This window comes from Sylvia atricapilla, chromosome Z (assembly GCF_009819655.1).
Source record: "Sylvia atricapilla isolate bSylAtr1 chromosome Z, bSylAtr1.pri, whole genome shotgun sequence".
Taxonomy (NCBI): domain Eukaryota; kingdom Metazoa; phylum Chordata; class Aves; order Passeriformes; family Sylviidae; genus Sylvia; species Sylvia atricapilla.
In genome coordinates this window covers 64,270,304-64,287,531 of record NC_089174.1, presented here as the reverse complement: position 1 = coordinate 64,287,531, position 17,228 = coordinate 64,270,304, and the positions used below count along the sequence as shown (strand labels likewise).

General features: G+C 36.2%; 1 long non-coding RNA gene across 2 annotated transcripts in view; it reads left to right on the top strand.

Moving 5' to 3' along the window:
- Positions 1 to 16,280, top strand: part of LOC136373731 (uncharacterized) — a 149,884-nt gene extending 133,604 nt beyond the window's left edge. The window contains exon 2 of one of the 2 annotated variants that reach the window (XR_010745713.1): positions 16,146 to 16,280. This is a non-coding gene — a long non-coding RNA (uncharacterized lncRNA). Of the gene's footprint in view, positions 1 to 16,139 lie in introns of both variants that reach the window. The other variant, XR_010745712.1, reaches the window with a different exon arrangement.
- The last annotated feature ends 948 nt before the right edge of the window (positions 16,281 to 17,228 follow it).

The following is a 17,228-nucleotide window of genomic DNA, read 5'->3' as shown; positions in this document are numbered from 1 at the left end:
ATAGAAGAGTAACTGACATGTCTGATCTAATAATCTATCTAATTTTGCCAGGCATGTATGTAATATGTAAAATGTTACATTGCTTCATTGTTTCACTAACTTGGATCATGATGATTTTGAACAAAGTAAAGAGATTTTTACTTCAAGCTTAAATTTTTCTTTACAATGTAAATTTATATTTGCATTTTCATATACAACATGGAAAATTCAGTAAAATGTTGATTTTCCAAGGGGCTGAGAAACTTCATGGTCTGCAATTACTAACAGTGTCTTTCTTTTTATGCCAATATATCTCAAAGCCCTTAAAAGCTCTGCATTGCAATAATCTCTTTTACACATTAGAAAACAAAGCTGAAACTCAGGGGCAGATTGATTTCTTCCAAGAACCAATGTGCTGTCACTGCATCTACTCTGTCACTCAGTGAAGTCCTGTTTGGTTTTGTTACAGGTAATCACAGAATATAACGTAGAAGCATACTTAAAATCTTTCTCAGCTGACTGCATGAGTTTATTCATTTGCTTGGCAGTGTTCATATCAAATTGCAGAGGTCAGAGTCACTGGGATGTTTTATCAGCCTTGTTTGGCTGATAGCATTCTTGGTCTGGCACTTTTGATACCTTTTTAATTGAATTTGGCACCGTTGTGGTAATGCCTCAGGTCTGTAAATTTTTAGTGAATCTTCTGTGTCCTACTTGATTTCTCATTGATTTCAGCACCTGATTTTTGAAAGTTTATCTTTTATTGTTGTCGTTGTTGGGGTTTTGGAGGGGTTTTTTTGTTGTTGGTTTTTATGTTTTAGGACCAGAACAAATAATTTTATGAGGCAAAAACAATGTAAGTTTATTTTTTAAAAGCATCTCATGTGACTTGGACAGCAAGACCTGGACTGAAAGTAGAGCTGGACAGAGAAGAACTTAATGAAGTTCTTCAAAGGCAAGTGCAGGTCCTCCACCTGGAGAAGAACAGCCCTGGCACTAGCACGGGCTGGAGGTGACCTCTTGGAAAGCAGCTCCGAGGAGAAGGACCAGGGGGTGTTCTAGTGGACAACAGGCTGTCCATGAGCAGCAGTGCCCTGGGGGCCAAGGAGGTCAATGGCATCCTGGCGTGCACTTGTAAAAGTCAGGCCAGCAGGCCAAGAGGGATGATCCTGCCTCTGTGCTATGTACTGGTGAGTCACATCTGGACAGCTGTGTTCAGGGCTGGGCTCCCTAGCTCAGTAAAGACAAGGAGTTGTTAGAGTGGGTCTAACAGAGAGCTACAAGATGGTAAATATTGTGCAGCATCTCTCTGCAAGGAAAGGCTGAGGAACCTCAAGAAGTGATGGCTGAGAGGGAAATCTCCTGAGTGTGAGTGGGATTGTCAAAAGGTTGGGGCCAGAATCCAGAAAAAGAGGCAATGGGAACAAAATGAAACACAGAAAAACTCATATGACAATGAAGAACTTTTTTACTGTGAGGGTGATAGAATACTAAAACAGGCTATGGAGGTTGTGGAGCCTTCTCTAGAGATATTCAAACCCCAACTGGACATGATCCTGTAGAACCAGCTCTCAGTCAGCCTGCCTTAGATTGGAAGAATTGATCTCCAAAAGTTCTATTCAGTCTTAACCATTCTGTGCTTCTATGACCTATAATAAGTACTGAAACAAATATTGAAATATTTTAAAATGTTAAATCCAAACTGAAGATCTCTAGATTCAGCCTAAATGACTCAAAAGCAGAAAGCAGAAAGCAGAAATCTTTGTGCAGAAATCTGTGTTTTTCTGGAGCATATGGTGAAAAATAAGGGTCCTGCCTCAGAAAATGCCTGACAGAGAGTTTAAAGCATTGGGTAATAGGCCAATTGATTGCACAGGAGAAAAGGAATGTTACCCTGTTTTATGCATGCCATCCAAGAGCATAGGTATTAAAATACCTTAACATTTCTACGTTAGTGTGAAATAAATAGTGAACAACTATAATTAATAACTATTAAAGCTGTTTGACTGATCATATCTTCTGGCTTGCAAAATCTTTTATGTGCAGGTGTGTGCATTAATGAAATCCATTAAATTCATATATTTCAACAGATAGTAATTTATGATCTTTTATAAGATCTGTCATGAAGCACAGTCAGAGATATAGGATTGTCTCAGTGCATTACATAGCAAATTGTACTCCCCTTTCCTCTGAAATGACTTGACTTTTAGAGACTAAATATGAATGTCAATGCATTGGACAGCCACATTAGGTATACTTTTTTGCTCTTCCATCACCTGGGAATACGTGGAATAAACCTTTTATCACTGGCAGAGCTGACAACAAGAGTGAACAATATTCAAAGTGGCTGGAGGAAAAAATGTATGGGAATTCTATCTATTTCACTTCATACATAAAAAGACAAAGAGATTTAGTGTGTATCCCTCATTTATGAACTGTAATGGCTCTCCTATGGATTGCTAACTTTTTTTTTTTTTTTTTTTTTTTTTTTTTTTTTTTTTTTTTTTTTTTCTTTTCCTCTTGGTACTTTTATAGAACCTAAGAAGATGAAGACACAAGACATTGGTTTACCATTCCACATCAAATTCATAGAATTCTTCAGCCCTGGATAGGTATGAAAATCACTCATTAATGTCAATAGTAAAGGTTATGGGGTTTTTTTTGTCCTGGAGAAATGCAAGCTTGTATTTTGGTATGAGAAGTAAAAAAGGGAAATAAGGACTGATTAGAAAAAAAAAATAGAAAGAAAAAAAATCTTGTGCCTGGACTTTATTGAGTTAGTGGAGGATTATAGGTAAACTATATCAGCTCTTAAAACACTACTGACAAATCTCTAAGGGAGGCTTTTGTCCTGCTTGCCTATTTAACAGCACATTGAGACTATCATAATTAAGTATAGAGAGTCAACATATTAAATGGATTAGTATCTGCTGTATATACAATCTTCCTATAGTTACCTAATTATACATTTATTACAGAGGAGCTATAATGCTATCACATAAAACTTAAACTCTCACCCTTTTTTTTAATGAATGAATTCACAGCCTAGAAAAATCTGCTATACTTCAGTTGCTAAATATGACAGGTCATTAGCCTTTGAAAATCCCAACTCACTGGAGTTTGTATCCATCATCATAAATGTCGACCGTCAAGCTAAAGCCCAGAAGAAAATGGAAAACTTCTTGGTCACTGCTGTCTCCTGAAGATTTCTAGACACCTGGGACACATTTTGTCTGTAGGATTTTTTTCTAAAGTTTAATGCCATAGAATCACTGATAGTAGATGACCCTATTATTTTGCTTTTGAAGGAAAATGAAGGGATAGATATGATTGAACAGAAGGAGAAATGGCATTAAAGTGGAGTTAGTTAATGAAAGGGACAGAGAAGACAAAACAGCTCAAAAATATAGACCTAGAAGTAGTGTATGAGAAGATAAAATGTTGTTCTTCCACTATATAGATTGTTATGGAGGACAGAAAGAAAGAACTATGTAAGATGTATAAAATTTGATAAATTTCATAGAAAATAAAAAAATTATCAAGGAGTTGTAGGCAATGAGTCATGAGGAAAGATGAAAAGGGAAAAATCTGCATTGCTTGGCTAAAGCAGACTAACAGGGAAACTTTCTCTGAGAATACAGAAATTGGTTCTTTAATTTGTATGTGTAGATTTCTAAGGACATACAATGAAAAGGAACTTCTGAAATGCATTCAGGGTAAGCTACAAAAATAAATATTTATTTGAAAAGATCACCCTAAGTTCGAAAAACAGAGTGTTATGCAACAAGGACTTATGGGACAGGAAGAAGATCTTCTTAAAACTGAGTACAGCATGATTGTGAAAAAAAAAATCTAAGGACATGAGGAAAGCTCCTGGCTTGGCTAAAAAATGTCTACAAAAGTGGAGATGTCCATGCTGTCCGTTATGATTCAGAAAACCCCAATCATTATCTTTAGGTAGAGAATATTACTCAAGTAAGTTTTGTGCAATAAAAGTGAATGATGATTTTACCTAATTTTCTTTTTTCAACAAAAATAATGTGAAGAAAAGGACAAGCCAAAATAGCATGACCACTTGGACACAATACATTTTATCAATACTGATACAGCTCTTATTTCAATACTGATATAGTGATATCACTCTTATATGTGTGTCTTTTTGCCCATACATGCACATGTATAAATAGCATTATCAAAGAACTGAGGTGAGGTCTTGGGATTCAGGAAATTGCCCTTCATCCACAGTTTTTGCTGCAAGAACAGCTGTTGCTACAGCTAAAACAAAGAAAGGGTTTGAAAATCCCGTTCAAACAAAAAAGCACAAGATGGGTGATAGTGCAGGCACTTATTGCTTTCCCTCTGAGATGCACAAGTCTATGTTTGATGATAAAACACTTATTGGTGTGCCTGATTGAGGTAGGTGACTGAAGGAAACCAGGTGTGGGAGAGAGAAATTCTGATTCTCCCACATGTTTCGATCCTTACACTTCCTTCTGTACCACAGGTACCTGGGATTTTGAGAGATGTTTTAAGTAAGAGGCTCAGTCTTCAGTGTTAACAGCGAGGAGTTGGGAAGAGCTGTAATTGTGAAAATAAGAATGAAGGGCAGTTGTAACTTTGGACTGATGTCAAGAGCTGCCTTAAAAGAAGCTTGATAAGGTCAAACTAGTAAATGTGGGAGTTGCTCAAGGGGAAACCAAGTTCTGGAGCCTTGAGACATTTTGACAGATAATTAGCATACAACAGGATTAGCACCCCATAACAGAGAAAGGAAAACCATAATAAAAAATAGAACTAGATAAGTCAAAGTGGTGGACCAAATAATTTCCTTGAGCTGTCAGGGACATCTGCAAGAATTAATAAAGGCAAAATTAGGTCCATAATTCTTAAATTATGAGAGATTCACTCAACACTATATGGGTCAATGACAACAAAGTGCATAAATCTGGTCATAGCTCCTGCATTTTGCCTTCCTTGTAAGGACTGTGGAGTATTGCTAAGTGACATATTATACTTATGAAACCTATTAATTTTTGTGGTACAGTGTGGGTTTTCTTATCTGGTCATACAGGTTTCTGGTAGTTTCACTGACTTTATGTGCACCTGTTCATTACATGACTGACCAATAGCAGTTAATTTCATACAAGCTGACATTCAACAGATCATATGATCATTGAGTGGTTAGGGTCGAAAGGGGTATTAAAGAGCACTTATTTCCAACTCTATTCTATGGGCAGAGACACCTTCCACTATCCCAGCATGCTCCAAGCCCTGTCCAGCCTGGCCTTGATCACTTTCAGGGATGGAGCAGCCACAGCTTCTCTGGGCAATGTGTACCAGGGCCGCGCCATGTTCACAGTAAAGAATTACTTCCCAGTACCTAATCTAAACCTCCCCTCTTTCAGTATCAGATCAGAGTAATCTAAATCTACCCTCTTTCTTTATCAACAGCTGTTAATGACTAACAGCTTTTATTCAAATGTTTTCTTCAGTGTTGTGCTGACAAGCCTTGTTCTTTCTCTCTTTTTTTGTTTTCCTGGATGTATTTCTCAGCTCTCAGACCTTATATCTTTACCTCCTCTGGACTTGGAGAGAAGGAAGTAGAGGAGGTAAAGGAGGTAAAGTCTCTTATTCTTGGATTTGGATTTGTCTCGCTTTAGTCTGCTAAATCTTCAGAAGAAATGAGTTTTAGAAGACATAAGATAAAATACAAGGAGCAGATATTTTTGTTTTCATCACCTCTTTCTAATCTACTTCAATTTGCAGATGGGTTGTAACATTAAAAAATTTAGTTTTCCAAACCCTTTAGTTAATGCACTGGTATTCAGTGATGCTTATGACAGAAAATTTTGTGTATAGAGTCACCCGTAGCACATATGTAGTCTACATTTACCTCCATCAGAATTTCTTTTGTAAATTAAAGGATATTCAATCTTGAATGAGACACAGAGAAACTCCTTCTTCACCTAACCTGTCAAAAGTTTCATGTGTCTTTCTCTTAGATATTGATAATAACGAGTGTCCTTCTCTGAATCAGGACACAAACATTGTTGTTTCTGAAATAAGCATCACTTTCACAAAGAAATATTACCTCTCTCTGAAAACATGACAATAGATAACAGTGATCCTTTCCCTTCCCACCCACCTCTCGGCAATGATATTTTAATTATGTTACTGCTAGAAAATGAACAACCAGGGCTTGAATCATACAAGGAAGCTCATTAAATGAGTCCTTCTGTGAGTTTTTTGGGGAAAGATTGTTTTGTTTTAGATGCTTTTGTCCAGTTAGTTTTTTTAGCAGGGTTTTGTTTTTTGTTTTTTTGTTGTTTTTTTTTAGAAACCTAATTTTGTCCTGTATTCTTTTCCTGGCTTTTGATTTTCACCTCTTTTATAACCATCCCTAAATATATTGGTACATTTCAGAAGAATACTCAGCTTTTGGAAACTTATGAAACCACACAACACAAAGTCACAGTAGAGAGGTTTTAAAGAGGCCATGTCTTATTCAACAGCATCCTTGAGGCCCACACACTAGTTCAAACTTATTTTCACAGGAGCATTAGAGTCACTATGGCACACTAGATGAAAACTTCATCTGTCTTAGTGTCCAGCACAACTGGATTCTCTCTGATGGGAGTAACAGGACCAAATCTGTACGTTACATAACTTTCCTGGAATATGCTGCACCTTTCAACAACCTGCACATCAAGATTTTCCTGAGATGGAGGTGGTCTTTATTTCTTTTTCTTGGAGCTATACAACTTGAGATGGCTTTGACCATAATCCTGTGCAAAGCAGAAGTAAAATGTTGTCATTTTGATCAGGTTACATTTTGCACTAATGCAAATGACAACCTCAGAGGTAAGAAAATGAGAGAAGAGGCAGTCAGTCTGAACATGCTCACTGCTGTGATCACACTCCTGCTAAGCATATAAAATCATGAAAATATTAAGGTAGGTAAAGAGCTCTAAGATCAAGACCAACCATTAACCCAACATCAGGAATTTACCATTTAACAATATTCTTATGACATGTGCTGCATTTACCTGTTTTTTGAATACTTCTGGGGATGACAATTCAAATGCATACATGGGTAGCCTGATACAGAGCCTGTCCACCTTATTGGTGAAAAAAAAATATTTCTTATAATCCAACCTGAACCTTCTGTGGTACAACGTGAGTTTCTGTCCTCTTATTCTGTCCATTGTTCCCTGGGAGTACCTCGAGCCCCCTGGCTGTCCCCTCCTGTCAGGGAGCTTGTGCAGAGACACAAATTCCCCCTCAGTCTCCCTTTCTGTGGGCTGGGCAACCCCAGCTTCCTCAGCCAGTCCTCATCAGACTGGTGTTCCAGAGCTTATGCCTGCTCCATTACCATTCTCTAATATGTTCCAGTACTTCCATATCTTTCTTGTCATGAGGGGCCCAAAATTGAAAACCAAATTCAAGGTACAGTCTTTCCAGTTCAAAATATGTCCTACAAACAGTTTTGTGTTAGAAAAAAATTGGAAGGGAAGGGAGTATATAGCAGAAGATGGTTTTGGTTTTGTTTTGGCTTTTTTGTTTCTTTGGGTTTTTTTGTTTGGTTGGTTTGTTTTGTTGGTTTTATTTTTACCTTTAAATGTAAAGTGCAGCTTAAGATCTTTACAAAACTCTAGCAAGAATTTCCTGTATGCAAGCCAGAGACAATATTTGTAATACTTCTGTTTATCTGTGTGTCTCCCAGCAGACCTGTTTGCAAGTCTGCTTCTGTGTACATATCTTTGTGCGTATCAGTCTGCTTCTCTTCCTGCTGCCTCTCTCTCTTTCTTTTGTTATGTATGTGCTGTCTCCTTCCCAAATCCCTTATGCTTATTTTCCAGACACATTTATTTATGTTCCCTCGCTAATTGAAAATCTCATATTTGAAGTTATTATTCTGATTGATGTCTGTCATTTTGATCAAGCAGTTGCTCACAGATGCTTTGTTAGGACAATTTTGCTTGTTAGTTTATCACCATCCATCTCCTGCTGACCTTCTGTGATGTTAGGTAGCAAAACCATTAAATAGCTCCTGCAAACAGAGAGGCAATTGGCCATCATCTCATGTGTTTGTGGCTGTAGCTACAACAGCAAAGCCCTGGACATTCAGCTGTGTAGGCAAGTTCCATCTCTTACTGTAATGGGGTCTTCCTGGGCAGTGAAACGGGAAATTTCTTGTCATAATATTGTAATGTAATTGTTCCTCCTTACAGTTATATGCTTTGTACACCTAACTAGGAAAGTGCTTGTGTATTCCACCATAGTTTTGCTCAATAGCTGGAAGTTCACCTCTTCAATCCAACACAAAATTTTATATCTTATGAGGAAATAAATTTAATAAAAACAACAGAAAAATTAAAACACCTAGAATTAGATCCACTAAAGTCTCAGATTCACATTTTCCAAGTTCAGATTTTCAAAGCTGCTGCTCTGCAAACTCATGAGTATTTCTGACAGAGAAGTTCCCTTGGTATCTAAAGTTCTGCTCTGAGCATGCCAAGAAGTCTGGTCTTGACAGAGTGAGATATCTATTTTATGTTTAAATCCTCCCGAGATTCACAAAACATGCATGTCTGTGCCTGTCTTGTGTGAAGGACTTGCTCCTAGAGTTGTACATTGATATGTATTAAGTATTTATTGGAGCAGGGACCAGAACCCATGTGTTCATCTCCCACATGACTACCCAACCCAGTAGACAAAAGAATCTTGCTTATTCATTCTTTCTGTCTGGCCGGATGAATATTTCATTTTATCTTCCAAAGTGGAATAACTTCAAGAAAGAAACTCAAAGAATATCTATCCAAGAATACTCAATAACACAATAGTTAGAATTATCTCCCAAGAAGGCACATGGATTTCAAGGCCATGTGCCAAAGAGGTAAAACTGTCCTTCACATCCCACTTCTGTGTTGTAAAAGAAAACATTGCTTCCCACCATATAGTGCTTGCAGGTCAGTCCTATGGATAAGTTTTAAAATGCTCTGAGACTCTATCAGGAGTTTGTGGCCTGAGTATTTTATGGGAATGTTCTTTCAAAGCCATGAAGGTCATTTGTACAGCAACTATTTGTATTTCATACAAAACAGCCCTTAGAAACATATGGTTAAATCATGAAGAGGCAATTGAAGCCAGATCTTTTTCTTCCTGTATTTAAAGGCCAGACTTCTGAGAGAGTTTTTTACCCCACTCAAAATATTCACAGAACTGGTGTTTGGGCTTACTTGTAATTAATAAGATGGGCTTAAATCTTTGGAGTAGAAAATAAGTAAATTTGAGTCTCCTAGTCTTTTGATCTTCTTAGAGCTTTTCTGCAGGCCATGTATCTACTTCACTCACCTTGCATGTGTGAAGAGCATACTTTTAGAAGTGGATTGTGGCTCTAAATCCTGAGTGAAGGGTAGAAGTCCCCTGTAACCCTTAGGAAAGTCCCTTAGGATTTCAGAAATATAATTTCCATCTTCCTCTCTATTTCAAGTGGTCACATTTGGTCAGAAATATGTGTATTAACTTTAGGGTAGTTCTCTTCATCTTACTGCTGCCATGGGTGTGCTAATGCAAGGTTATTTAATTCACAGTCTCTAAAGGAAATAACAAATGGGAACATAATGGAAAAAGTGAAGACATTAGGAATGAAAGATTATTCTGGGCAGACCTCTTCACTGGTTTATAACATTTGGTTGGATACTTATAAAGACACCAGATGTAATACACTTGTAGTAAAAGTTTTAAGATTTTTACTTTATCTATTCTCTGTAGGGTGGAAACATATTTCTTAGTTCATAGGTTTTTTTATATTTTCTTGAAAGTCAAAGCTTCCTGGAAATGATGGGAGAGAAGCAGCCCTTGTATTGAGTTTTTGTACTTCTCACCTGAATTCCACTTAGTAACACATAAATAGATTTTTCAGCTATGTATGGGATGTAGAATCCATGCTTCCACTGCTGATGCAGGAAGCAACATGATTGTGCACGTATCACCAGCAGGTATTGGTATGCAGAAAGAACCAATGTGTTCTTTCTCAAATCATGGCTCCAGAGGCTCAGAGTTTTCTCTAGCAGAAGTGATGTAGCACAGTAGTGTGTGCTACTCATCCTCTATGTTTAATCCAAAAAAACATTAAACTATGTTATTGTAACAGTAAGATTGGCTTGACTTTTAAGTTCATGTTGACTGGTTTTTAATAATCTTGACTCATGATTTTGAATATGGATTTTTTCTTTTTAAAAACTAAGAATTGAAAAAAAAAAAAAAGGTAGAACATATCTCAAACTTGTAAAACAAGTATTTATAATTTATATAATTTAGGATATTACTGTTTAGTTGGTTGTATTCTATCTGGGGCTGATTCAGTTTTATAGTGGTCAAGATTCAATCTAAGACATATTTCAAGATGCCTTAAAGCCCCATGCCTACTTTTTTGTGATATATACTTTTAGTTCAGAATGAGCACTTTGATTGTATATGAGGTATTTTATAATTGTGTACTGCTAAAGATGTCAGAGCTATGCTAAGATACTGCAATGTGGTTACACTGGAGATAACTTTTGGTGGTAGTAATCTCAATATCCAATAACCATCTAACCTTCTCAACTAGGAGAGAAGAAACCTTGAATGATTAAATTGGATTTACCCCTTGTCACAATGAACTTGAGTTGCCTCTAGAAAGTACATATTTGACACTGAAAACAGGAAAAACTTATAAAATGGCAATCATATAATCCTTATCAGCAAAATAAACCTGTAGAATTTTTTTCCACAACCTTGCATTTCCTATTTCGACATGATTTATCCTGTCCAAACCTATGACTAATGAGATGCTAATAATATGCTATATATAAATAATACCCTGTATTTAAATTCAACATAAATTGTGGAATCAAATAAGTATTGATAATATTTTCAGTTGTTTTTAGCTGGAAACCAACACTTTGAGTGATTAACTCCACATCTCCTTCTCCTTTCTTTTTATCATTTTTCATGGTAGTTACAGACAGAATTTTTAAGCTAGTCAAGGGAAAGTATATTATTTCTTTCCCCCTTTTAAATACTCTATAAAGAACTCTACTGTTCATAATAGCTTTGTTTACTGCGTAGTACAGCATGTTCTAATTATCACCTCTGCTTCACTAACCATACGGTTTATATTCTCATACTCATCAGTTATTTTTATGCCCCCTGCAGAAATGAAGAGAACATTAATAAGAATAATTTTTTCAGGATATCATTTTGGGTAAAATTATGAGAAATAATGTACTAAAGCACACAGAGACTCAGCTTTGCTTTAGAGTCTCACAGGAATAATTGAATAAATTGGGTCTTTTTCTTTTTCTTTTTCTTTTCTTTTCTTTCTTTTCTTTTTCTTTTTCTTTTCTTTTTCTTTTTCTTTTCTTTTTCTTTTTCTTTTCTTTTTCTTTATCTCTTTATCTCTTTATTTCTTTCTCTCTTTCTCGCTTTCTTTTTTTCTTTCTTCTTTCTCTCTGTCTCTGTTTCTCTCTTTTCCTTCCTTCCTGCCTTCCTGCCTTCCTTCCATTTTGCTTATCTAAGTAGGAGTACAAAATGGATTAATATTTATGTTTGGATATGTTTCCTATTAATAACCTGTCTGCAAATACAGAAATTCAATTTTCAGCAATGTGTTAATCCCATTGTAAGATATAATTGGCCTTCACAAGAAATCAGTGGTATCACATGTTCCAATGTTCAGATGTACAAACACTGCCCAGGGTAAAGTCACTTAATAACTTAATTCCAGAGTTAACAGAAGATGGAGGTAAGTTCTAGTAAGTAATGGAGGAAAAAAAAAGTCTATTTTGATTATTTTTAGTATTCATACCCATCTTGCACTTTACTTAAGAAATCAAATAGACAATGTTTATCAGCTTGTCTTTATTACTCTTATTATCCTAAACATACAATTAACTCAGGTACTTCCCCCGGTGGCCTGGATTTCTTGGTAACAGCTACAAATATTCTTTCCATGTCTAATGTCAAAGAACACTGTTACGCCCATACACAAACATCACAAACATTCATCCATGGCATCTGCATTACATTATTCCCATTCTGAAGCAGATGCAAAAAACTCCAAACAAACAAACAAACAAACAAACAATCCACAAAAAATGAACAAAAACAATTCATGCTTGTTGATGATTTGCTCATTAATAGAAAAATAGAATTGTTTCCAGGTTAACAGACTTTAGGTAATTTTAAGCAATTCTCCTTTTCTTCATGGAAGAAGCCATTGAATTTCACCAACTACTTTCTATTTTAAGTAGATTTAGCTCAAACTGATCCAATAAAAATTATTGCCAAGTTTTAAATCAATAAATGTGCATTTTCTATATTTTAAGTATTTTAAGGGGTTTTTTGTTTGTTTTTATGCAACTTACAGTTTTAAGAATATTGATGTAGTCTACCATCTTTAATAAAGGGATGTCTCCTGTTATAATCTTTTCCAAATGTCAGTTTATGAGATATGATCACAAAACTTCCTATTCTTCTTTGAAAGTTAATAATGTAACTTTAAAATCATTACTAGGAACTCATTTTAAGCCTTCTTTTTTTTTTCTTTTTTTTTTTTTTTTTTTTTTTAATAATCAACTGTATAGGGCTGAGCACAGAAATCAGTATTACTGCTTCATTGTGTCTTCTAAACATCCTCAAAAAAAGTTTGTTTCCTCTTGGACTTCCCCCGTGTACCTGCACAGCCTTTCCATTTCTTTTCAAAAACACTTGTATTACTGAATTTTGTTGTGAATGGGACTCCTTTATTATTTCCTGTGCTAGAATAATAATAATTTGTTCTTGCCTGACCACCTATGTAGAGAACTCCTAACCCTTTCCAGACTGAACTAGCTGCATGTGTGGCAGCTCTGCTCCAAAGACCCCACAAATGTGCGATTGTAGCATGGTACTCAACCTAGCCAGCAGTGTATTTGAGGCAAAAAAATAAATGTAAAAAAGAGGAATAGTCTGTTATCTGTGTGACTTTCCTTCACTGAATTTGCTTTTTGTAGGGTTACAGTCTGTCTTGCACACAACCAAAAAACAAACAACAAACAAAACAGGTGAACAGTCATACTGTAATTCCCTGCAGCATAAAATAGTTAAACTAGACATTTCATTATTCAGCCCTATATTCTCCAGGAAAGACCAAATTCTATCATCTCACTGCTAGAAATGAACTAACTGTGAGATACACCATCTAGCTTTTGCTTTTTTTTTTACTAAATGCCTTTGTTATGAAAAATACTTCAGAGTTTCTCTTTTCTCAGCATTGTAAATGCAAAGGCCAGTGAATTAGTAATTACTGTCATCACATAAACAATGCACATGTAAAGAAAGCTTGGACATGATAAATTTAATTCTCCAGCTGAGAGATGCAGTCTCACAATACAGAACCAACTCTTAGTTGTCACTCACACAAACTAAAGTGTATGGTCCTCTAGTCCCACTAATTTTCATGTGCCAGTAATGGAAGTAAATTGATGCGCAAGAACATAATGATTTAAAAAATCAGACATAAAATTGCCTTCGATACTAAAGTTTCCTTTCTGAAAACTGCCCATCAACATTATAGTAAATTGGATCCAAAAATAAAAGTATCCCTACAAATACCACATTTTCTCCAAATATAAAATTAAAATAGTATTCTTTCATTAAATTTTGTAAATAAGTTTCAATTGTTTTGCTTGAGCAAAAATGATGACATAGCTAACCAAAAAATCTCTAAAGACAGTACTGAAATCATAATGAAAAGTGAAAATTATTTTTAAAAATTTACCTCTACTTAAAGGGAGAAAGCAGGCAAAGCATTTAGCATAAAAAATCTGCATATCATCCTTCCAATCACTCTGTCTGTATGCAAAACCAGTCATATATGGAGTTTTATTTTCTTCTGTAGAAAAGGTTGTAGTTGCTCAGGACTTTCTGCTTCCTAACTAGCTGTCAGCTGTTACTGTCAGTAGTGATTAAACATAAGCAGGAGTTGTGATTCATCAACAGCAGATAGAATCATCACGGATGTAAAGTATTCTTTGTTCCAAGGTCAGATCTTATATGAAGCTAGGACAACTTTATGCACTAATCCCTGTGTCTGGTTTATTTATGGTAATACATTTACTGTCATATCATTACAGAACAAGGGGAAAATTTATATGCAATTGTAGAAATATATTCAAAAAACATGGGTAGGATAAAGTATGTGTATATGTGCGCATGTCTGTTTTATGAACAATGTGATGTGCTGGATCTATCATTATGCACATACATTCTAGTGTGAAAATTAGGGCTTTGTATCTATAGAGAACCTGATGTATTTAAAAACCTTAGAACAGCTAAAAAGCATTACAGAATCCTCCTCCTGTGAATTTCTTCATCATGTTTCTTAACAAACAAACTCCTCAGGAAGTCAGTCACCAAATCTTTGTACACTACCTAAACCAATAGGACTCTTACCAGGATCAGCAGCTCTGGATATTTTTAATACCTATTTAATAATAATAATTAGAGATAGCTAAAATGAAGTATAAAGAGATTAAGTGATTTGTTGGACTATGCACAGCAAGAAAATAACTAAGTGGAGAGTATGTCCTGGGATTCAGTGTTCTTAATCCTGTGTCTCAGCTAGTAAATTTGTAATTCCAGAGAATTTGGCAATTGTGCTTGACAAACCTGATAGTATTCTCTCACAAAAAAACCCCTCAAACCTCTCCAGCTGATGAAGGGTGAGCAGTGGACATTGTGTACTGACTGATATTTCTCCAAGGCCCTCCTTGTGGTTTCCCACAAATTCCTCCTAGAGAAACTGATGTGTTAGTGAAGACAAGGAGTCTGTGTGTTGGGAGGGAAAGTGGCAGAGAGGGCTCACCAGAGGCTGGTGGTAAACAGCTCCTTTTCCAAATGGTAACCTGCCACGACTGGGGTTCCCGAGGGATCGATATTGGGCACAACACTGTTCAATAGCTTCACAAGTGATGTGGAAGATGAGGATTGAGTGTACCCTGTCAAAGTTTGCCAACACCACCACACTGAGTATGGAAGCCAACACTTTGAAAGGGAAGGACATCCTGCAGCATGACCTGTGTAGGCTGGAAGAAGTAGCTAACAGGAGCCTTGTGAAATTTAACGAGGTCTTGCACATATGAAAACATAATCCCTGAGTGTAGCACAAACTGGGATCTCCCAAGCTGGGAAACAGCTGTATGGCAAGAGGACTGCAGGTGCTGGTGAGCAAGAGCAGTGAGGATGAGCAGCGTGCTGCAGCAGTAAGGAAAGCTGTCAGGATGCCAAGTTGCACCACCAGCACAGATAAAGAAGTCATTATCCCACACTATTCAGTGCTTGTAAGGCAACCCCATCCTTGTTCAGTTTCGGCCTCCACTACACAAGTGGTATATGGGCAGACTGGAGAGGGTCCAGAGAAGGCTGACAAAGATGAACACAGAGCTGGGTTACTTTCCACCTCAGAAAAATCTAAGAGTGGTTTGTCCAGACCTGGGAAAATAAGGTTTAGGGGAGCCCTTATCACAATGTTCCAGTCTTTGAAAGCTAGTCAAAGAGAAGATGGAGATTCCATTTTACAAGGAGTCCCCCAGAAAATATAAGCAGTAATAGGTACAACTTATCCCAGGGAAATTCCAACTGGACACGAGAGAGACTTTTCACAATAAAAACAAACAGCCTTTGAAATAATTTCTTCAGAGAAGTGGTGGTTTTCCCAACATCAGGCACTTTTAGGATTAAGCTGGACAGGGAGGTGGACCATCTTCTCTAGTTATGCTTTTGCTGAGAAAGCCTAGATAAAATGATCTTTCAAGTCCCCTCCAATCTGGTATTCCATGATCCTATTTAACTTTATGTTAAGAACAGGCAGTGTAAGAGAGGGTGAGGCTTTGTAAGCCATTGTTTTCTCTTCTGAAGAACCAAAGTTTGCTTATTTGATGCATACAACAGATAGATAGATACAAAAGTTTACAACAGTGAGGGTCACTTTATGTATAATTCATGTGAAAACCATAGAGCCATATCTTCAGAGAATATTTTATCAAGTATTTCAACAGTCTAAAATCAGGAGTGACTAGAGGAAATGTAAGTGAGCCTCATACGTTCATTCAAACAACCAAGCAACAACCAAACAGCAAGAGCACCTACTAAACTTCCCCCCAGAAAAAAAAAAAAAAAAAAAAAAAAAAAAAAAAAAAAAAAAAAAAAAAAAAAAAAAAAAAAAAAAAAAAAAAAAAAAAAAAAAAAAAAAAAAAAAACACTTACATAGAAACAAACCCTAAACATCTCACAGAAGTCAGAAAAATGCTGGCAAAGTATAAAGGAAACAAAATAACTCTTACTGAATGATGATATTTTGGATTGAGACAGTATATTACATTTCCAGACCTCAAAGACCTTTTCAGGCTTCAATTCACAAGACTCCCTGAAGAATCTAAGTATCATTACTAGTATTTTGGGGATAATCAAACTGTTAAAGAGTGTTGTGAGCATTTTAAATTATGTTACAACTCTCAGAAGAGACAAGCACAGAATTCAGAACCTGAGGTCTTCAGCACCTTTTGCAGTTATTAAGCAGGAGTAAAGGGTCAAAAAAATAAATCATTTTTTAGCAAACTTGTGAATAATACATGTACTCAATTTAATTTTGTTTTGTTTCACATCTTTCAAAGAATCTAGAGGAAACTGTTCTTGTCGCTCCTGAGTGTCTGTAGTGTAACCCAATCTACTCAGATAGACACTTGTGAATGTTTCCTGTCATTTGCTTTACTGCAGTAAGATATAGGTTGTCCACTAGGTGCACCTGAAAATGATACCAAACCTCCTGCTTGACCCAGGTGAACGATGTTACGTCCACTATGCTATCCACTATGATTCTCTGTGTATGTAGTACAGACTTTCTCAGAGCTCAAATTATGCAGTGTCTCTTTCTTTTGTTAGACTTCCCTTTCATGTTCATAAGCACCCTTTTCTCTACACTTATTCTTAAATTTACTGACTTTCTAACTTCTATCATTCAAATCTGAATTTTCTGTCCTCTTGCTAGTGAATTTTCTACTCCCCAGATTGCAGTCACTTTAGACAGATTTGGCTGCATTCTTTTTCCTACATGTTAGCTATCTCAGGGAATTTCTGCTCAAACAGGACCATGACAAAATAAACAATTTTGTATAGTCATTCTGGTCTCTCTGTTCCCAGTGCAAAGCATAAGGATGCATTTCACC